This window comes from Macrobrachium nipponense, chromosome 15, assembly GCF_015104395.2.
Source record: "Macrobrachium nipponense isolate FS-2020 chromosome 15, ASM1510439v2, whole genome shotgun sequence".
Lineage (NCBI taxonomy): Eukaryota > Metazoa > Arthropoda > Malacostraca > Decapoda > Palaemonidae > Macrobrachium > Macrobrachium nipponense.
The window spans coordinates 8,137,288-8,160,779 of NC_087208.1; the positions used below are offsets into that span (position 1 = coordinate 8,137,288).

The window sequence follows — 23,492 nt, forward strand, 5'->3', positions numbered from 1 at the left end:
AACATGGGAGGAATTTAAAGTTAAACTACGCTCAGTATATGGCAGTGAGGAAGCATTGGATGAAGTGTTAGCATTTATGTTAACATTTATGATATTGTCTCTATGACTCATCTTAGCTTAGTTGACTGGGCGGCACTCATTGTGGACCATCTGAATGAATACATGAATCAATTTAATTAATCAAGTTGGGTTAGTGGTGATGAAATAGCTGTAAAGGATTTTGTCAGGCTTACATACTTAACTTTCATATCAGCTATGTTGCCAGAAGCCTTGATACGGTGTTTTGATTAAGAGCTAACGCCCGACAGTACAGAATTGGATATATACAAACAAGTTAAGAAACATATGTCTAAATGTGCAGATTTAGACCCCTCTCTTGTCCAAGCTTTTTCAAAGAATGAAAATAAACCACAGCAGGTAAATGTAGTTAGCAGTAACACGGTCGGGATAACTTGTTTTAACTGTAAGAGAACAGGGCATATGATGAAAGATTGCTGTATGTGTTTTTGCTCCATTCATAATAGCACGAGTCATGCATACGCTCGTTGTAATGCGAGCAACCATTCGCAGGGTAACTCTAAAAATACACAGTACGTTGCAAATGATAATAAAAGGAAATATCCAACCAACTACAGAAAGAAACCAATGCAAGGAAACACAGCACAGTATCAGAAACAAGCAAATTGGTTCATAATCCATCTACCCAAAATAATCAAAGTCAGTCAAATTTTCCGAGTGTCCAAAGCAAATCAAGTACCACATAAATAACTCCAGCGGGGGGAGAATGATGTTGGGTTGTCCATATCATCATCTTTTGAATTAAATGATAAATTTAATCATCTAGAAGACTTATGTGGAACAAAATTTTCCAACGAACCACACAACCACATCCAAAAAGTCAGTGCAGGATCCTGTAGATTTTCATAGAATTCATGCTATTATAAGTACTGGTAAATTATGCCCTACTTTGCACACAGTTAATCTAGAATATCAGCCTTTCACATTGTTTTTCGATTCTGGAAGTCCACGTAACATATGGACTTACGGACTCATCACTTGTTGTTTCAAAACTTCCCTATTGAGAAGTCCAGAGTCCGACTATCGGGCATCGGCAATAATGAACTACGTGTTGTAGGCATAACTCAGGTTCAGTACAAGGTGGGTAAGCGCACGCTTACCAATACCTTTATATTTGTGCAACACATTGATATGTATCGAGTTGTAATTGTAGGATATCCATCTATGTGCATTCAAAACATTGTTCTAGCTCCTGCAAAGAATGGTGTGTTTATCAAAGGAAAATTCTACAAATCTTCCAACACATTAAAATCTATTTTGGACAAAAAGAAGACAGACAATCAAATAGAAACATACATCGAAGAACCAATTTACCTGTCTCATGAACTATGATATTATTCAAGCCACCCAACATAGTTCTTGTTAGGAAAACTTTGCTAGGATCTGAAATCTTAATCCTTCCAGACACTCTGAAAATTAACGGACTTTCCGTAACAAAAGCATTGTACACTGTTGACTCTCAGCATCAGGTCAACATTGAAGTCTGTAACCACTTGAATAGCGATTTAGTAATCGAACAAAATCAGCATATCTTAGATATCGAAGTGTATAAATACAGCATTCTTACCATCGCTGAAATTAACCCCGCTCAACCCACTGTCGACGAGTCCCTCTTACAATCAGTCAAAAGTAAAATCGATGCAGATATCCAAGATGTGGGGATCAGACAGAAAATTTTTGAACTTTTGTCTAAATATCACAATGTCTTTTCCACTAGCGAGGGATCTCTAGGAAAAACACCACATACGGTTAAAGGACAAGAATAAAGTTATTTATGTACCCTCGTACCGTCTCCCTATGAAATTTCAGAATGAAATCAATGAAGAAGTAGACAAAATGTTAGAAGAAGTGGTTATTAGGAAGTTGAACAGTCCTTATAACTTTCCTTTAAGATCGGACTTGGCGAATTTCCGTCGCTTAAACGAGGAAACGATTCCTGATCATTTTCTGGTGCCATGTACCTACAATATCTTATCCCTGTTAGGACAAAACAATTACTTCACGTCATTGGACTTACTCAAAGCCTTTCACCAGATACCCTTAGATAAGGAGAGTACACCTTACACCATCTTCAGCACATCCAGGGGACACTATGAATTTTTGCATCTGCCTTTCGGCTTACGTTGCGCCCCGATCACATTTACCAGAATGATTAATATAGTGTTTGGTGTCTTGCTAGGTGAAATTCTTCATGCAAGTGCTCCTCTAAGATATGAGAAAAGATTACAAGATCGTCCATATAGGCATGAAGAATTTCACCTAGCAAGACACCAAACACTATATTGATCATTCTGGTAAATGTGATCGGGGCGCAACGTAAGCCGAAAGGCAGATGCAAAAATTCATAGTGTCCCCTGGATGTGCTGAAGATGGTGTACGGGATATTACCAGCGCTTCGTGTGCAACTATTCACTAATAGCAGCTCCTTTAACTGATCTTATGAAGAAGGATGCAGATTTTATATGGTCTGAAACGCACCAACAGGCGTTCGATACCTTGAAAGAGAAATTGTGCAGTTCACCTATCTTAAAATTTCCTTATTTCAGTAAGGAATTCTTTATCGCAACTGACGCCTCAGATCAGGGGGTAGGAGGGGTAACTACTTTAGCAATATGGTAAACAGCTTTTCCCGATAGCTTTTTATTCACATAAACTGAAGCCCTCTGAAAGTAAATATGCAGTAATAGACAAGGAAGTGCTAGCTATTGTTAACTCATTAGTACATTTCAAATTCATAATATATTGTTATCTTGTTAAGGTCCTTACTGACCATAAGCCCCTCACCCACTTCTTCAAAGGCTTTAATCACAGTCTCTAAAGAACTTGGTGGCATATGATCATTCAGGACTTTGGCGCGAAGACAGGATACCTACCTGGAAAGCAAATATCATCGCTGATGCATTATCCCTCAACCCCGTGCCAACATGCTCAGAACCATTAGCTGAATTAGAAGATATCGAAACATCCGTACCAACTGTTGAAATAGTATCTGAACAAGAAAATTCATCAATCCAAATGATCGCAAACGGTGAAGACATGGGTTGGAGCGCTGAACTGGTACAGACTGAACAAAAGAAAGACCCCCAGTTAAGTAAAATAATAAATGCTTTGAACAGAAATTCTAAAGAAAAAGAATATTTAAAATATTCGCAGCAGAATTACATAATCAAAGATAATATTCTGTGTAGATCCGTGACGAGGAAAACCCGAAGTACATCGCAGGCGACTAACGACCAGGTAGTAGTACCAATCTCTCTTATACCGACTGTCCTAAAGTGGTTGCATTCCAAACACCTACACAGTCACCCTGGGTTCTTTATCATGTCACAGAAAGCCAAATCACTATTCTACTGGTCTACAATGCTTACAGATATAAAAAAAACATATAACAAATTGTCACACTTGCTTCAAAAACAAAGGAGCACACTAAGATATCTGTCAGCCTTGGAGCCTACCATGTGCTAAACAAACCTTTTGAACGAGTACAATTAGATTTATTAACAGGGTTTTACGAGTCTGAGAGGGAATAAGCACCTCTTAGTGTTAATCGATGCCTTGACCAGATACACAGAATTAATACCTTTGAAAAACAAAACCGCGATTGAATGCGCTAGAAAGTTTTAAGAATATTATATTTGTAAACACAGAATTCCACACATGATAATCTCTGACTCTGGTGGAGAATTCAATAATCACTTTCTTAATTCCTTGTGCAAATTCCTAGGCATAAAGAAAATCAATATCATGATTTATCACCCTGAACTGAACAGGTTAGTAGAGCGGGAGAATAGGAAGGTGTTAAATATCCTACGATTCACATTCGGGGGTATGGACCCCAATTGGGATAAGCACTCTTAACCACAGCTATCACACTTCTATCAAAATGTCGCCACATGAAGCACTTTATGGCACACCCACTAGGACCCCCTTCCACATTCTTACACCCACAAACAATTTAACCAATCTTTTAAAGGATATCATGAATGCTAGTGTAAGCAGGTTCAATATACTTCGTAAGAATCTAGAAGAAGCTCAAATAATCATGAAAAATAATTATGATAAAACTGCCAAACAAACAAATCCATATGCAGTAAGTGATCTAATCTATATACAAATATACGTACGCAAGGGTCTGAACTATAAACTAACGCCTAAATTCAAAGGACCATTTGTGATCCTCGAACTGCTAACAGCAAATAGGCTGAAAGTTCAGAATGTAGCACAGCCTACTGACATTAGGACGGTTCCTATAGCACATGTTAGGTGCTAACTGGTAGGGGGCAGAAGGGGGTCGTAGCCTACATACCCCCATCTTGATAGCATGGGGTGCAACCCCCTCCCTATGGGAATTAGGTGCCAAAGAGTCAAAGATGAGCATACTGCATTCAGACTTGTTACCATGAGGTATAAATGATTACAAATGCGTCTGACATGAAGTATAGGCTGAGTTTTATAATGGCCGTTTCAGGGGGGTTTCGCAATGAAAATATTACCCAGTCAGTGACGCAGTAGCATTGGCTGGGGAAAGATATACATCCAGGTCGTTTAGAAGTGAATGTGTGGTAACACATCCGAAGGATGGGTACAGCTGCTATAGTAGATTCACATGAGCCATGCATCTGATATCTAGACCTGTCCCTTACAACACTCCTGGTTGGTTGTTGATAAGCCAATCACATGACTAGAAACTCTCACTCTCGCTCAAGAGTTCACTTGGCAGGATGTATGTTCTGACGTCTCTTTAAAAAAGTTATAAGTTTCATTGCACCTCATTTTTACCTGCAGAAAAGGAGTGTTTCAGAAGTTCATCACTAAACATCTTCAAGCCAATGATTTAAGGATTTATAATGGTATAAGAAGTATGAAGAAAATCATAATCATATATAATAAAAAAGAATAATGAGAGAGATATAGGAGGACTGATTGTAGGAAAGAAAAATCAATGGGATAAATGAATTTCCTCCATAAGGTATCAATATCTAAGTAGCGATTTTTTTCATATAGAGACTTCCACTGGAGGATATGAAAGGGTGATGGTGATAATGATAGTGACGATAATGAAGTCTTAATATTTTTTCCCCATAAGACTTCTTCTATGAGGGGTCGTGGTCATGATGACGTCATCAAGTGATCACGTGAGCAACGCCTGACTACACAAAGATAAGAGAGAGATTGGCAGTTGTATTCTTTTAATCAAAATTAAGTTGTGCAACACAAAAGCAGGATTTTTTATATATCAAAATTAAGTTGTGCAAAACACAAGCGGTCAATGAAGAAGATTTATGGGGGTCTGAAACACTGAATCTATGGGAGATAAATGGAAATTAATAATTTAGTTATTAGAATTTATATATATCTGATGGCAACCATGTTCACACTCAGTACTATCCCGTTACGTAAGTCGTAATATCACGTAAGTAAATTGCTAATAAATCGTCAAAAATCGCTATGCCTTCACGGAACTCGTCGTCCTGTAAATCTCTTAAATGTGGGCGTGGCCTAATCATCGGTGACTTGCACCTACAACTATGTAAATACATAATTTCATCTTAACTTGAGCCATGCTATTGTAATGGTTCATTGCGGAAGTCGTGATGGAGTCGATATCAGCTGCATTTCTTTTTTTGATTGATCGTCAAACCCATTGTGTGACCCAGGCTTAATTTTCTTAATCTGCTTGTTATTTTCATATTGGTAGCCCTACCTATAATTTTTTTGGTAGCATTGTCTTCCATTACATTTAAGCTACGAAATTGTATGAAACACATTATGATAAATGACGAATGCACTGCAATCTCATGCTAGGAATGAAAGATTATATTTTACATTAAGAATTTCATGTTTATTTCACCATAAATATATTAGTATTAAGTTTGCTGAAGTACATAATTCTTATATCATTATAATCTTTATATCATTGGCTCTGAAGATGTATAGTGATGAAATTCTGAAACACTCCTTTTCTGCAGGTAAAACAGAGTTGTAAGAGAGGTCAGAACATACATCCTGCCTAAGAGAACTCTCGAGCGAGACTAAAAGTTTCCAGCCCTGTGATTGGCTTATCAACGGTCAATCAGGAGCGTCGTAAGGGACAGGCCTAGACATCAGATGCACGGCTGATGTGAATCTATTATAGTCTATCTATCTATCTATATATATATATAGTATATATATATATATATATATATATATATATATGTGTGTGTGTGTGTGTGTGTGTGTGTGTGTATGTATACGTATATATGTACGAGTCTGTGCGCATGGATTTCTGATAACCATAATGAAAGCTACTTGTATATCGGGTGAGTGTCTGGTCGACTCCATATGCCTGTAACCTTCAGCTAGCAAACAGAGGCGGATTCAAGGGGGAGGGGCACCTGAGGACGTGTTTCCCTCCCCCCACATGGATATGAATAATAGAACATCGTTTTCTCTCAATGAATCATCATTAGCAGCAAAAATATACTTCGTTTATGAATATTTCAACAACAACAACAAAATCAATAACAACAACAACAACTACTATGTGTGCATATATATATATATATTTATAATATATATATATATATATATATATATATATATATATATATCTATATATATATATATCTATATATATATAGGTATATATATATATATGATATGATATATAGTACTGTATGTGTACATGCTACATATATACATGATAATCCTAATTGGCCCCCAATGAAATATTCCTGTAGATCCACCACTGGTAGCAAGGCCATAACCGCTAACACCATGGTACTCTACTATGCTATGGCGAGGATGGTTCTCTTCCTGTTCTAATAAAATGTTTGAGAGTTCGACAGACGCATGAGGAGTAGTATGTATGAGCTTGAATAGACATGTCCTGTTTCATGGCAATTTGGGTTATGGCATACCTCCCTCTAACTTGTAGCACTCTAAATTATCTTCATTCTCATTAGAGCGATTGCTTTGGAAGTATTTTAGGAAGTTTGGCATTGTTTGAACAACCCTTCCCATCACAACCAACCAACGAAAAAACATAACAACAATAACTATGCACATCTGAGTTCCTCTTTTTCTTTGTCAAATACTTTAACATTTTAAGTCAAGAAAAGGATACTAGTTGAGAGAGAGAGAGAGAGAGAGAGAGAGAGAGAGAGAGAGAGAGAAAATGTTCAACTTGGCTGAGATGGGAGTCAGAGGGAAAGCAGGGAAGCCTGATCTAGGGCGTTCATCTCTTTGCACTTATCGAAAAACTAAGAGAAGTTGAGCGCAGAGCAGGGTTGGCATCCCTGTCTCATAAAACAATTACCAAGCGTCATTGAAAGTTGCACCAAACCTCAGCCGTCTGGTGCAAGTGGTATGATTGTCATGAAACACGAGAGCTAACAAAGTAAGAATAAGTAACTTCTAGAAATGGCAGACAATTGTTCCAACACTCAGTTGTCAGCTGTCATTTTCAGCCCCAGAGATAACAATGGACGGAAACCTCAATAGAGAATAATTACTGGACGGAACACACCCAGCGCGAAACGGACTTTCGCTCAGAAGTGAAGCTATTTTTATCGGGGTTAATTTTTCCATGTGGAAGAAGCGACAACCATTCACTGTCACCACGTCGCACTGGACTGGTTTCTCATCCTCGGGGTCGGGACATAAGTTGCGGTTCCACAGCTTGACTACCTCTCAAGTGAGAAAGCAATTCTCTCAGCTGAGAGAGGTAGTCAAGCTGTGGGACTAAACGTGTTTCCCGAGCTGGAAAAATTCAACCCTTGTTTCTCGTTTACAAAGACTTTTTTTCGGACAAATAATAATAATAATAATAATAATAATAATAACTGGGGAACTTTTTTTTTTTTTTTTTTATTTTTTTTTTTTTTTTTTTAGTCTGTCCTTACGGTGTAAATACATTCCTGGCGAGAATTAGACTGCGAAGGCGACTTATTCGGTGCGAGTTCCCAGCAGCTGCTGTGGGTGAATTCCCTCTAAAAACTTCTCGAGGGGTTCCCACGACGCTCTTAACTACCGCACATCGTCGATACCTGCCATGATTCACCGTTCATCTCGCATTAGCCAGCATATTAACAATTCAAAGAATGGTAAAAAAAAAAATCTTTACTGACAAAATAAGAGAGACGAGTATAACATAACTAGCCATGCCTTAGAGAGGATACTGGGAAACAATGCAGAATCGGCTCATAATAATCAAAAGGCTTTTGTTAAATCCTTGTCTAGTTTTTTAAGACAATTTCATGTTATTGTACATTATTTACATATGCAGATCGTTTATCAAATGAGGAGAATCATTTCCAGCTCTCCTGTATGAAATTTCTTTAACCTCACACCTTAATATGCACTTGATTATAACGAATTTAAGATAATAATTATTCAAACTGCGGCGATAACCCTCCAAAAAAGCGATGAGTAACCTCGGCAGGCTCCCATGTCATAAAATGTCGACGTGGGAATGGGGGGAAAAATTAATAGCTATGGAAAACATAGTAAGATTATGGTATGAAAGTCTGACCCCCAAGGCTCCATACCAGCTTGTAAATGTAATGAAGAGTGATTATGATATCACGCATAAAATGATATCTTTTCCTACGATGTTTTCCCCATAGACACCCTTCCGTTTTTAAAAACTCTACTAGTGGCTGCTGTTTGACTACCTGCGCATTGCACAGGGCTTCCCCATTGTTTGGTAATCCAGTCATGCACCGCCCGCACGTTTTACTCAGGTAGAGTCAAGGGTGGGGCCAGGAGGGTCCCGGGTGTGACAGACATACTGACAAATACTCCGCTCCGCTCCCCGAGGCCCGTTGGCGCTACTTGCTCTGTGAAGGTCAGAAAATCCGCGCCCATAAAATGCGAGGTTGACATTGAGCTCTTTTGTCTTTGAGCACTTGATTACGAAGCTTCCTTTATTTATCATTTATTATTTATTTATTTATTTATTTATCTATTTATTTATGTATGCACTTAACGTACTTCTCTTTGTTCTGTTTGTTGTTAATAAGGACTATCAGTTCATTGAGGAACTGTGCTTCGCAAGTCCATAGTATTTTCAGATTGTTCTAAAAAAACTTTGACTCACTAAGAACAGCCGGGATTATAATCCTTTTGTGTTCTAGTACATCATTACTTTAATGTGAAGTGTTTATTTAGCAGAAATAAGAAGCGAAATTTGATAAAGGCAAAAATTGCCTCTTTGTGTTAAGATGCCACAAGATTCTGAAAGTAAGTAAGGCAAGAAATGACAGACGGTGATAACTGAATCCATAGAGCAGGCCATCCTCAAGTTCTTGATCCCACATACGTCAGATATGAAGTTCTTATGTGCAGCGTATGTCCCAAGTGAGGACAGTTACATGTCTGAAACCTAGGGAGCTGCAACGTTTTCTTTCCTTTCACATAGACTTAAAAGGCAAATGAAGAAAGAAAAGATTTACGAGGGAAGGGGAATGATACAGAATGATGAACTATCCTGTAATGATTGTATTGGTAGTGCAGACAACGGTAAACCGTTGAGCACGAGCGACTCTATATATATATTATTTAATGTATATATATAATAATTTATTATAATTAATATAATAATATTATAATATTGTATATTATAGTTATTTAATATATAAGTGTGTATATATATATATATAAAAAGAGTATAAACTTTGTTATTGAAGTTACAGGCCGTGGGATATAGATCAACCAGGTATCCAGCCCACTTCTTAACATGTCAACATTTTTGTGAAACGTTGGATGGGTGGCACATGATATATGATTGTGACCTTACAATATTTGCAGTGGTCATATCTGTGAGGGTACCATCATAAAACAATGGCCTCGACAAGACAAATTTCCATTTGATGCATTCTTGTATATCGTATGGAAGGCTATTTATTTCTCCTCGCTGTTATATTTTCTATAGTATTGCGTGTACTCAAATAACACTTAATATAACATTAACTTGTTCTGTATATCTAGTAAATCTAAAATTAATTCATATGGTAGTTGGATGTTCCATGTTAGGGGGTAATAGTTTATTTTATTTTTCAGACAGAGGCATACGAATACTTGAACCAGTTGTTAGATTCACAAATGGATATACAACACCTTAAAGTATTATACGAATAGCATTTGATGTCTGCATTGAACAATTGCATAGTGTAACTTCAAATCAATTTGCAGCATGATATTATTACAATACTGAAATATGCAAAGAAATTATCATAATAAAATTTTATCTCTAGGAAAATCACTATGTAATTCACGCGAGTTTCATTTCTATTACATGTAGATTGGTTGCTCCCTTCATACTAAATTGCCATCAATTTCAGCCCCTCATTACCATCTGTTTCCGGTACTTATGGTTTGGTGAGAGACCTATTTTCATAGACTGAACTGGTAGCTAAAGAAGTCTACATTACAAGTGGAATTCCACGGTTATTTCTTTGCTGGAACAACAGCATCAGAAGAACAAAGATTGATCGGACAAGCCACACTGATTCTACTTTGCCATGTAATCAGACTGCTTCATCTATGACTTGCTTACAACAGGCCAATTCATAGCTAGTATCAAATACTGCTATTTAGCAAGAAGTAGGTACCAGATGTTCACAGGACACAAGCAGGAACATTTGCAGTTCAAAAGACTGGTTAGGCAGCATATAATCTACACTGTAGAGTCACCAGAATGTTGTGGTTGCTTTGCAGATCTTCTATAATAGCCTAAACTTGATGTTAGGATAGCCAGGTTTCATCCCCAAAACAGGTGACAAACCCAGGAGGACAGCATTCTTTTATTAGAGCCAGTGAATACACCAGGACCAATAGCAGAATATGAGATGATATGAGTGCTTGAAATAAGCTGAGAAAACTTAATATCTTCTCTACCTTTGGCTTATTTATGAAATGACAGTAAATTATCCAAAACAATATTAAAACCACATAATCTTAATATGCACAGTTCATTTGATTTGTGTTTCTCTAGCTACGGAAGGAATGATAAAAGATATATGAGAATTGTGTGATTTGCTACTAAAAGCTGTTTACGCAGAAACTGATGCCTGGTTATATAATCCTCACGTGCTGCCGCATATGAATGCTATTGCTTTCAATAAAGTATTTCTGATGCAAAGTCTCAAAATTGGAAGGGATGGCCTCCAGGCAGTCAAATGCCGTATGTTAATAATGCTAAAAAATAGGAACAGATCTGTAAAGATAGCTTTTAGTCAAAACAAAGTCATTCAGCTCTGCTTGAAATGTTGAGATCAAAACCTCATAAACGACATCCCTTGCTTTTAAATCAGTCTTACAATCTACGAACCGGCGTTGGACAAAAAGACACTGACACCCAAATTATTTTATGCAGCAAGTAATTTCTGTAACTAATATAGATGTCTCTTCATCTCGTATCATTATGCTCAGGCATAAAAAATTCTAGATTGCTATTCACTGCAGGAGCTGCCAACAAGATGCAATTATTAATGGGAGAGACTTTTCAGAGGCTTACTAACCTGATTTCTGTTTGCTTACTCTAGATATGGCACAAGAAATGAATCCCATAAAATATGCCAAAATACATAGATGCTCCTTCGAAGCTTCTATGTATTTTGGCATGCCATGCACAAAAGGTTGAAACAACATGGTACGCCAACAATGGTGATCTTTGAACTATTGTTGTCCCAACAAAGATTGTGGAAATGGTACGACTTCTGCCGTTTGGAAGAAGAGACTTTGGCAACAAATCAAAAGGCAACTATCTGGTCGGTACCTTGAAATGACCGATCAAGCCGGAAGCAGAAGTACTACCCGGAATAGATCGACGCGGATGGGCTGGACTAGAATATCTGGCAAGTTGCGGCCATTCTAGTGTAAAAGAGAGAGAAAAACAAAAGGTGATGACACTGACACTGAAACTGAAGCGGTAGTAGTCACATACATCAGTGGCTGGAGTTTTGCATCAGGAAATGATAAAGCCTGAATGTTCTCGAATGGACTTTCAAATCTTCATTGTACATTAATTTCTTGAAGGTCATCTATTTGTCGTAGTTAGATGTTTTTCTGTAGCTGGACATTTAAAAGGATATTAGGTAGTTTTAAATTGAACTCATAATGCAAAACCATATCGTAGTTAAACTTCGCGGTTTTTATCCATATGTGTCAAGTGCTGTTCGTATAAAAATTTCAGGTATAAACAATATTTTTCAAAAATGGTCAATATTCGCATCCATGTGAACAAAGAAAATAAACAGCACTAGATGAAACTTATAACATGAATTTCTAATAGGGAAATATTGATATGAAACAGGTTTACTGTTATATTTCTGGGAGTAGATATAATGTAATATAATATAATAGAAAATAACATAATATATCACTGAAGAAATAATCAATCTGATGACCTCATAGTGTTGCACGACAATTTTGCTGTCGATCGAGGTCATTGCGTTCTGATGGTACCCTCACACACGCGGCCTTCACAACAACTATTGCATTCCGCTGTTTTCAGTGTTACAATCCTTTTTCATGTTCAGGATACCTGACGGCTTCAAAAAACACAGGTGTTAGGGAGGGGAGGGAGAGGGGCGCCCAGGTGCGGGCCAACATGTAGCCTATGGCCAAGGACGGAGTCAGCTTTGGCACGCAGGCCTTACAGTCAAATAGAGATGGTTGTTATCACAGATGAAATGAAGGAAGTTTCTGCTTTTATCTAAATCAGTTTTAGAAAAGGAATTCCACCGTTCTGTAACGACACGTTACTTGTTTTATTTAAATCACATCCATGAGGCTATTTATGATGCGGATCCTTCATATTGATTGCAATTGGATTTTCCAGAGCATTGTTTTGATCAACTCTTGGGTCTATCCGCTGGCTTTCTGCAAACGCCATTTTGAGATGCTTTCTGTCACTCATCAAAATACTCGTCAAGACAGGTTGGGATATTTCACTTCGCTTCACCTTCGCGGCTTTTCCTTTCTTGTTCTGCCTTATGTACACGGCTACTTATAAAAGCATTATCCGCCCCCCCCCCCCCCAACCAACCCTGGCCCCCTTCTCTCTGCCATATTCATTTCTAATTCATGTGATTTTTTTTCTGCTCATGTCTCGTCCTTTTTCACATATAGACATTCTATTCCGTAGACAATTTCTGGCGAATATTCATTCTATGTGAATGTCCGCTCATTTTCGAAAATGGTGACCATCACTAGATCCACTTGGTTCTTTTGCTTGACAAAGAATTATACCCAAGTGTAGCTGCAGCAGAAACGGAAACTGCGCGACAAAGTCTGCATCTCTAAAAAAGCGAAGAAGTTGCCGTATGTAGCTGAGTTGAATTGCGCTGGAATAGAGAGAACGGTGCGTATTGAACAGTAGAGGGTGTTCATATCATGATAATGAATTTGGTTCACTACCACTAGCACGAATGCATTTTTCTTTTATCCGATAGAAATAGCAAAGCTCTGAGGGTTTTATTTTTCAATACACATATGGATCCTTATCGTATACACAATGACATTTTTTATATTGGCAACAACCAAAAGCTGCAAATGCCGTTGTATATCAAAATCACACAGCCTCGAAATAAATACCGAAGGGGAATTGATAAGTGAAAAGCGGCTACACCAGATGGACGGACTCGAGCCACCCAATGAATGAATGAATGAATGAATGAATGAATGAATGGTGGGAAACGACAACTTTTCGGAGACGCTACGATTCGGCTAAAAGGGAAAAGTGATCACTCGTCACTTATAAATTCCCCTTCGGTGTTTATTCCGAGATTGTGTAAATTTGACATTCAACGGCACTTGTAGCCTAAGCTTTGTCATTATACATATGCATACCTCGTCTACAGTGATTATGAATTTATAGCCGCAAAATACATTCAGAATTTTCGTGAAGTCATTACCATATGATATCATAGGCAGACACAAAAAGCTCTTATGCATATCTGCCAGGGACAATGTCGAGCTCTTTTGAGGAACAGTAATAACTATGAGCCCGAACTTTGCTGCAAATCTGAATGCCCGCCCTGTGGCGATCTAAGAAGGTCTAGTATTATCTACATGCACAATGGAACGCGATTGGTTGAAACAAGAACTCTCATAGTAGGTAAAGGTGCAACCAGGCCTCGAGCGTCTCCTCTTCTGCAGATCAATAGAATTTGAAACTCTTTGTAGGCTACATACGTACCTGGGTACTGCTGCTGCTGCTGCTGCATTCAATTTTCTCAGATATCTCGAATGCCTTTTAATAATAAAAGATGATGTTACTTGTATGTTTGCCGATTGCTTTATTCTTATTTGCTCATGTCTGTTTGAGGAGCTGATGGCTTCAATTTGCCTTTTCTGTGCTAGATAAAATAAAAAGGCTTTTCAAGCAATATACTCTCTCCTTATGATAATGATTACATGAAATGTTGTTGATGTTTAACAAATTTAATGACTGCTATATCTGTAATTGATAACCAACCTGTGTAACTCTCGGCTCTCGTTTGCAAGACACGAGTTGGAACCACTACTACCAAACACCATTACACCCAGTCATAAATAGGTTATTGCCTTTTCTGGCTTCAAGAAAAGGCTATGGGGCCAGCAACCTCACCACTAATGACTCTACGAGAATCCCGTATGTTTTTTATTTGTCTATAGACATTCCATTAAAACGAGAAGATGGTGTATGGTATATATATATATATATATATATATATATATATATATATATATATATATATACAAACACACACAGACATATAAAGGGTTTTGTCATTTATAGACGCCAGACTTTTTATGATCACGATCGTTAAACACAAGTATGGCTTAATGTCGAATTCTCAGTACTGTTATGGTCAAAATCAATGTCTATCGTTGTTTGTATACAAAACAACGGCCAGAATCCTGGCCAATGCCTGCAGAGGCACTTATCATTTATGATTTCCCTTGGGTGTAAGTTATTCCCGAGGTACTGAGAATTCGACAATAAATCATACTTGTGGTTAAACGATCGTGAAAATAAAAAGTCTGGCGTCTATAAATGACAAAACCCTTTATATGTGTATGTGTGTGTTTGTGTATATATATATATATATATATATATATATATATATATATATATATATATATATATGGGTGTGTGTGTGTGTGTGTGGATTTTGTTGTATAACTTGAAGTAAAGAAATTTTGAAATGAGTGTACCTTGAATGACTCCTTTCATTTTAATAACTGCTAAGACACTGTAATTTTAATGATTGTGAATGATTGTGCTATGGGTTCATTTGATGTCAACTGATATATATATATATATATATATATATATATATATATATATATATATATATATATATATATATATATATTTATTTCATTCCTTATATATTTTCAAAATATAACCTAATCCAGGACCAACTCAACCAGAGGAGGCCTGGCCACTGAACCTGATAAGATGACCTACGTCATCAAGGTGGGGCGACCATCCACGGCCTCATCATTGAGATGAATCAGTATTCCACTAACCCCGGATGGGGTGACTTCGTAAATTTTTCTCGCAGAGTTAATTTTCTCATCTGCATTGTTTTAAAGTGCCAAACAAGTGCTGTGTGCCTCGTTGTCGAGGGAATTACGATAAGAACTCAGAACTTGGTGCATTTTCCTTCCCTAAGGATGAAAGACTTAAAAGGAAATGGCTACACGTGGTTCAGAGAGAAGGATATACACCAACCAAGAACAGCTTTAGGGTAAGTGATTAATTTCTGTACCTCAATTTTCAAACATATTGATCTGAACTCCAATAACCATTGTATTTATTCATTTCTTGCTGATATTTCGTATTTCAGGTTAAACGAAAATATCAGCAAGAAATTAATCAATATATATTGGACACTGGAATGCAGCTCTGTATGTTTGAAAGAAAATATCCTGCGATATATGTCTTGTCGGTTTTATGTTCATATCTTTTATCTATATTTGTATGTATACAAAATACCTTTCAGTTTTCAAAAATATAAACTAGCACTATGCAGAACGTCAATTCATTGCGACTCAGTGCCTATAAGGAATATAGGCAATTTTTTATTTGAATGACCTTAATGGGAAAAATCATTAGCCATTTGCCTGCTAGCGTAGAAGTGGCGAAGGTCGATATATTTCCACCACTGTAAAAAAAAGTTTACCCTGAATTTAGTTTCTTTACTTTACGTTGTGTGCAAATCACAAGGCAATATCTCATACCATCTTGTGGTGGAACAAATAAGCGTGAATAAAAAAAAAAAAACATGGATTCTCAGCTGGTCTACCGCCTATGCATCATATGTCATTATTATTCAGTGTTTACATACTCTGTGGAATAATGCATTGATGGTGTTGTGATGTATAACAATTGTTATCTTTCCAGGTACTGCCTGTATTATCTGCATTCTATGTCAAAATTGGCCTGGCTCAGTGCAGGAGGAGTTCTTAAAAGTCAGTCATGTTATTCATCCTCAACCTGGTGAGTGGAAGAAAATTATTTCAGATCAATACAAAGAGTTTTAGGGGTATAATGGGTATAACTCTCAAACCATCTGCGCTGAAGCGATGGGCATATGGCCTCCATACATGTGCACTGCTCAAGAAAGATGTTATGTTGTTATCTGATATACGTAGATATGCAGCTAACAGTTACAACACATGATAAGGGTGCATCAACAGATGAACAGAAGATTCAGAATAACCTTGTTTACCTGCATGCCTTGTTGGTGGCTGGAAATAGTCATAGGAAAAGAGTCACAATTTTAGCTAGGAAAGAAAGTTACAGGCAAAAAGAAGTCACATTAAGTTATGGTGGCTGGTAATAAAGTCACAGGGGAGAATTCACAATGATTATTGGAGACATTATCTTTATATTTACAGTCTTTTGTTTATGTTTTTACGGTAATCCCAACGAGTTTGTACTAAACACGCTGCAAAGGTGGATACATACTGAGTTTCAGAAAAAATCCCCAACAGGCTTGTGCTAAACATGGATACATACCAGGTTAAAACCCTTAGGGGTCACTATCTAGGAAAGGTTAATGCGGCTTTTTTTTCCTGTGATTTTTTATACCTGTGATTTTTTTACCTAAATTCGTCTTGTTACTGGAAGGATATCAACTGCACCTGTTAATGTTGCTAACTCTATCCAACTGGGAGAAGAATGGATGAAGAGTTATGAAGAAGGGTGGCCTCAAAGTTTTCACAAGTCACTCTCAAAGGCAGTGGTAACCATGTCTATATCTAGGAAGGAGGTCAGCAGTGCTGATGTTAAAGTATATGACACATCACTGATCTCTTCCAGGGTACTATGTTTACAGAAAGTCCGAGACATTGACATGAAGGATGCTCTGGGACGTGAACTTGTCAGTGTTCCAGCATCAATGTTTGATGAATCTGGCAAGAAGTGTCTCACAAAATCTAATTCTACATTGAAGACAAAACTTCAAGTTAAGCTCACAGATCGTAAATCTGTTCCTCCATATAAAATAGTTCTAGATGGATAGTCCACTGGCCTTCCCATGGACTTGTTCATGACTATAAAAGTTATTGTAAAGTACACATGTATTCGTCTTAAGATTGTTGATACATATTTTATCATTGACTGATACTATGCTAACAGCACAAGAAAACTACTCAGACATCACGAGCTAGAAAAAATGCCAGCTGACAGCATAAGCTGACCATGGTAACGTCACTCCCATCTCAAAAGGTTTGTCCCACTGTTACAGAGAGAAGCATCAGTTAATCAATCTTATCTGTGAATATCTTTGTGAGATGAATGACCTATTATGTCAAGGGAGAAGACTGCTGGTAGTTATGAAACCTGAAACAACTCCAACAGAGATCTGTAATGTGCAAGAAAGATACCTGATCTTTGTACAACACACGAGGAAGCTGATGTGGTCATCATTTACCAGGTCATTCATCTGGCTAGTTCTGGTAAACGCAGTATACATGTCATTGCTCACATGCAATCTGGTTATGACTGGTTCAAGTTCAGGAAGAAACTGTGTAGACATAAAGGCCACAGTTGAACAGCACAATGATATCTTAGACAAGGTTTTAGCTGCTCATGGGCTTTCAGGATGTGACAATGTGTTTTGTTTCTGGGAAATTGAGAGAAACAGTTCTAAAGGTCAAGTTTCAATGCACAGCATTTATAGCATCATGTTATGGATTTCCAAATAAATCCGATATGACATCTCTTCGATACATGTTTTGGAGAAACAAGATAGCCAGTCACAAGTTCAATTCTTCTCCAAATCTAAGGGTACTACTAAAGAAACTTTTGAACAACGTGTGCATAGAGCCCACCTGCAAGATGCAATCTGGAGCTGTGCCCTTGAAGCTGATCAACCTGTACTTAATCCTGTGCATTATGGCTGGCAAATAAACACTAACACAAACAAACTGGAACTAACCGCCTAGTCATTAGATGTATCACCTGTTCCTCTATCAGTACTAAAAATGAATAAATGTGGATGCGCTTTATTACACTGTTGTTCCACTGCGTGCAGTAGCTGCTCCAGTGCTTGTATTTCATGTTCTATCTTATGTGCCTGCCATGCAGAGAGGGAATGTAAAAATCCTCGCACAATTTCTCATTCCAGGGAAGAAAATTTTGACAATTGTGTCGAATGTGATGATGCTGATTAAAACATCTGCTATGTGACAAAACAAGGTTTGGTGTTTTCCACTGGACTATTAGGAGTCGTATTGCAAATACATTTCTGCAACGATGCAAAGTAACAGTGTCCATAACAGCAATGAAAAATCTGTCTCCATCAATTACGTAGTGAATACTTATAGTACGATTGCTGCAACCGACAGACAACCCCTTATCATGACGTTATTACCTGACACATAAACAGAAAACAAGCGCCTCACTGGCGTGGTCGGTATGGTGTTGGCGTGCCACGTCGGTGGCCGCGAGTTCGATTCTCAGGCATTCCACTGAGGTGTGAGAGATGTGCATTTCTGGTGATAGAAGTTCACTCTCGACGTGGTTCGGAAGTCACATAAAGCCGTTGGTCCCGTTGCTGAATAACCATGGTTCCATGCAACGTACAAACACCATATAGACAAACAATAAACAGAATCATTGGGAAAAATTAATCACATTATGGTCACTGTGTCAAACCTCGCTATCCTTTTCATTATGAACGCTCCAATTACTTGCTGGTATTGAAAAATGTTATGGAAAACTATATTTTATTTCATATTGTAAATTACAGAGAGGTATTGGGGGAGAAATGAGAAAAACAGCAATAAAGAAAGTGAGAGAAAGAGAGGGAGGGAGAGGGAAGAATTGGGGGATAGTGGATGTTCGAATCTGTAAATGACTCCCGCTGACACTTAAGACTTCACCTTTAAAAATCAAGAGTAAATGCCTTAATAAGTAGAAGTGACAATGCACCATATTACCAAAATGTGCGGGAAGTGTCTTGTACACTGTCAAAGTACCGTTTCGATCAAATAATTGGTTTGAAAGATATTTAAGATAAAGGATGACTCGCCGTCCTTGAAATACATAGTAAATGCGTAAATAGTGGTAACTTCAAAATAATAGGGGAAAAGTGCAAATGGTGATACAAGCATGAAATTTGGCACAACGATTCTTCCTGACCTTCTGGCTCATCATCAACTTTCGGCCACATAAAATTTTGCCATTTTTCAAGATGGCCGGCAGGTTTTCAAAATAGCTTCTGTCGGATATCTGAATATTGACATTTAATTGATTAATCACGCATGAATTCCTCAGTCACTCCCATTTTATGTTAAAACATTGAAAGTAAGCTTCTACATACTTAGATGCATAATTTTGCTGTCTAGAAATATCCAAGATGGCTGTCACTATGTCAAAAATGTCCGCCAAAAAGGCCAAAATTGGTACATTGATTAACGATGATTCTATCTAAAAAAGATAATTTCCAAGCTGTTTATTGCTCATACCTAGAAATGCTCGTAGATCAGGTGACCCATGTTGATATATCCGTCGTTTTCTGCTGTTTTACATACTTTTATTTATTCTTTGCTCTTGCATTCAGTTGGTATGACAATTTGATACAATTTGAAGCATATCCCATGTGAAAGGTGCATATGGTTGTTAATAATAATAATAATAATAATAATAATAATAATAATAATAATAATAATAATAATAATAATACTAGTTCATCACAATAACAAAAGGGTGAGATGTAACGACCATCGTCTGGAGGAGCAGAGGCCAAGGACACTTCAAGCACAATCTGTGAAACGATCGCTACAGGCATTTTCGAGAAAGTTTTTCGGGTGACCGCAGGAAACCGGTTCCTTTCAGCAAAACATTCCGTGCCCGTCCAAACCGTTAGGGCGACGCGCGGTCAGGTCAGGACTGGTTTGTTTGTTACGTTCTCACGATGTGGCTGCTGGGAGAGTAACTTGTTTGGTGCTCTCATTCTTTTCCTTATTATCTCATAAACATCTTCCATTACTACTCATCGGAGTTTTTATTCTTATTAAGAATCATAATGCCGCGTGACAAGACCCGAAAGAAATACTGTATTATAGATTTATTCGTAAGAATAATCAATGATATCTGTCGAATCATGATGTAAGTTTGGAGTTGTGATTCAGATGTCTTGCCATCACCAGTTTTATTCTCCAACAATCCTTGTGTGTCCTCATATGCCTCTTTATTGGACGCTTTGTTGGCATCCTATTATTCAAGAGTAGGTAACGGACAACTAACACACTCAATTAGCACAGCCTGACGCATGGAAGTAGCACGCATGCAAACCAGAAGAGTAATAAAATCTCAGTATCTGCTGGATGTGATTTGTTTCTTTCTCATTTTATTCTAAGAAACATTTTTTGTGATTTGTTTCTTTCTCATTTTATTCTAAGAAACATTTTTTGTGATTTGTTTCTTTCTCATTTTATTCTAAGAAACATTTTTTGTGATTTGTTTCTTTCTCATTTTAATTCTCAATTTTTTAAACATTTTTTGTGATTTGTTTCTTTCTCATTTTATTCTAAGAAATATTTTTTGTGATTTGTTTCTTTCTCATTTTATTCTAAGAAACATTTTTTGTGATTTGTTTCTTTCTCATTTTATTCTAAGAAACATTTTTTGTGATTTGTTTCTTTCTCATTTTATTCTAGAAAAATTTGTTGATTTGTTTCTTTCTCATTTTATTCTAAGAAACATTTTTTTAGAGAGCAATTAAGAGAGAAGAGGAGGAAAGAGCCCACATGTGAATATAGATAGCACTTTTGTACTACATCGAAACCGTTTAGGTTATAAATATATTTCCTCCAATTTCTTAATTTATGCAGTATTCCTCCCGCTTGTGCTTACGGGTGATAGTGAGTAATTAGGTTCTTCGACTGCGTTACTAGCATGCGCTGACAGCGTCACTTCTCGGATATACTATATATCGCAAGGTACCTTCAGCAGAGGACACTGTCACACGATATTTTGCAATCCAAATTATTCCTGGTTAAAGCTAAAGGATGTATTCAAAACCGGCACGGGCCCCACCCTCCCCTTTTTTTTAACATAAGAGATATGATCACCCACCAAACTTCTCGGAAACTCCTGCTCACCTTTCACGGAAACGAGAAAAGGAATCGAATGAACGCAAGAACCCTTTTCCAGTACTGTTTACACGACAGGCAGACCGTGTGCCTCATTCTTAGATGAATAACTTCTCCAGTTAAAGGATTACCTTCGGCAACAGGAACTAGACACTGCAATTGCAAAGGAAGTGGAGCACAGCGGGTCATTACAGGTGAGTCCCTCGGCTGTCTTCGTCACAAAGAGAGAAATCACCTCCGAAGCTAAGTTCATTGTTGATTGGTCAGGCTCAGCTGACTGTTGGCACGGAATTAATCATCGCCATCCTATTTAATGAACAAATCTTCCTTAACTAACCCAATACCACAAAAGTCCATACTATATTCGTTGTCCCAGCAGTTTATTGCAGTATCACTTTTTAATAATGCAAATGCGAGGCCTTTGGATAAAGGGGTAAAATTAATATGTAGCTATAGTCACTAGGCGATGAATCAGAATAAACTTAACCCTGAGTTTTCAACCTGATCGACAAAAGAGACTTTAGAAAATGAGACTTGGAACATGGAACAAAAAAGGCCCTTTAGAAAACAGAACTTGGAACATTAACAAAAAATGCTATTTAGAAAACGAAACATAGAACATCAACATCAACAAAGAAAAAAAAAAGGCTCTTTAGAGAATGGAACTTATATCTGTAAGGTGGAACGTACACTTCTTAAACCTTAACTCATAGCTTATCAGCATATAGTTGCGAAAAGAGACATTGGATGAGTTCACTAAAAGTCTCGGGAGATTGGCAACATGAATTTGTTCTTCATTTTACGAATACTAGATCTTTCCTAGATAGTGAGTGACCCCCAACACCGCTCGGAGGTTGTTGTCTGGGATGATAGGTTTCTGAAGATCATTGTCAAAGAATGGACCTCTTGGGGGTCACTATCTAGGAAACATCCCGAACACTACCCTTAAATCCCTGGGCATAATCAAAGCAGGGGGAAAAGGTCGAAGGCTGGGCGTACGTCATCAGTTGTAACAATTACAATTTAGCCAGTGGGATAAGACAGGAAGGAACCTCCAAACATGTATCGGGGCTAAGCACGAAAGAACCGTTAAAGCTACAGCTACACAGAGTTGGGATTTCGGCAACGCAATAAATTTGAAGGATAGTTACATTTCATACAGAAGCAAAAAGTGCGCAGGGTTATGGAGGAGTCCTCATTATCTAAACTGACGTAGCTGGAAACAGATCTTTTTTAACTGTTCATGAAAATTAAAAGTCTTTCATGTCCTTACACAAATTGGACTCTAAAGTTTCGCCAAAAAGAAAAAAGACCATCACGATTCCCTGACCAAAGACGAAGAATAAGAAGCAGTAAATTGATAAAAAACAATTTTGCTGTGGGTTCATGCTGGTCTTCTTACAAGTGAAGGATTCCCCAACTGTCACCAAGTATTTACTTACTGGAACCTCCCCTGAAAATAGCGAGGCAACATATCTTAAAAACTAACCATAGAATCTTCTTGAAAATAATTCCCGCACCCAAATTACAAGGGGATTTTTGATCAGTAATAACTTAACTAGCTTAATCTAGGGGCAAGGCATTAAAAATAGGTGCTTGTGCAATACTGGTATACAACTGGGGAATTTGTGACCGGGGCAGGATTCATAAAAGGGAATAATTGAAGGAAATAATTCGACGGGCCGAAGTATCATAGCGAGAATTTCTGGTCAATTTGGAGCATTTGAGTATGGGAGGCAACGACCTATTGCATGTTTATTTGTAAGCCTACAATTATCGATACATGAATAGTTGGCAAAACGTCTTGAGGTCAACTGTACAATAGGGATACC

General features: G+C 37.6%; 1 protein-coding gene across 1 annotated transcript in view; it reads right to left on the reverse strand.

The window, feature by feature from the left end:
• The window catches only part of LOC135226990 (uncharacterized), a 63,969-nt gene that overhangs the window by 40,011 nt on the left and 466 nt on the right, over positions 1-23,492 (reverse strand). The window lies entirely within an intron of this gene.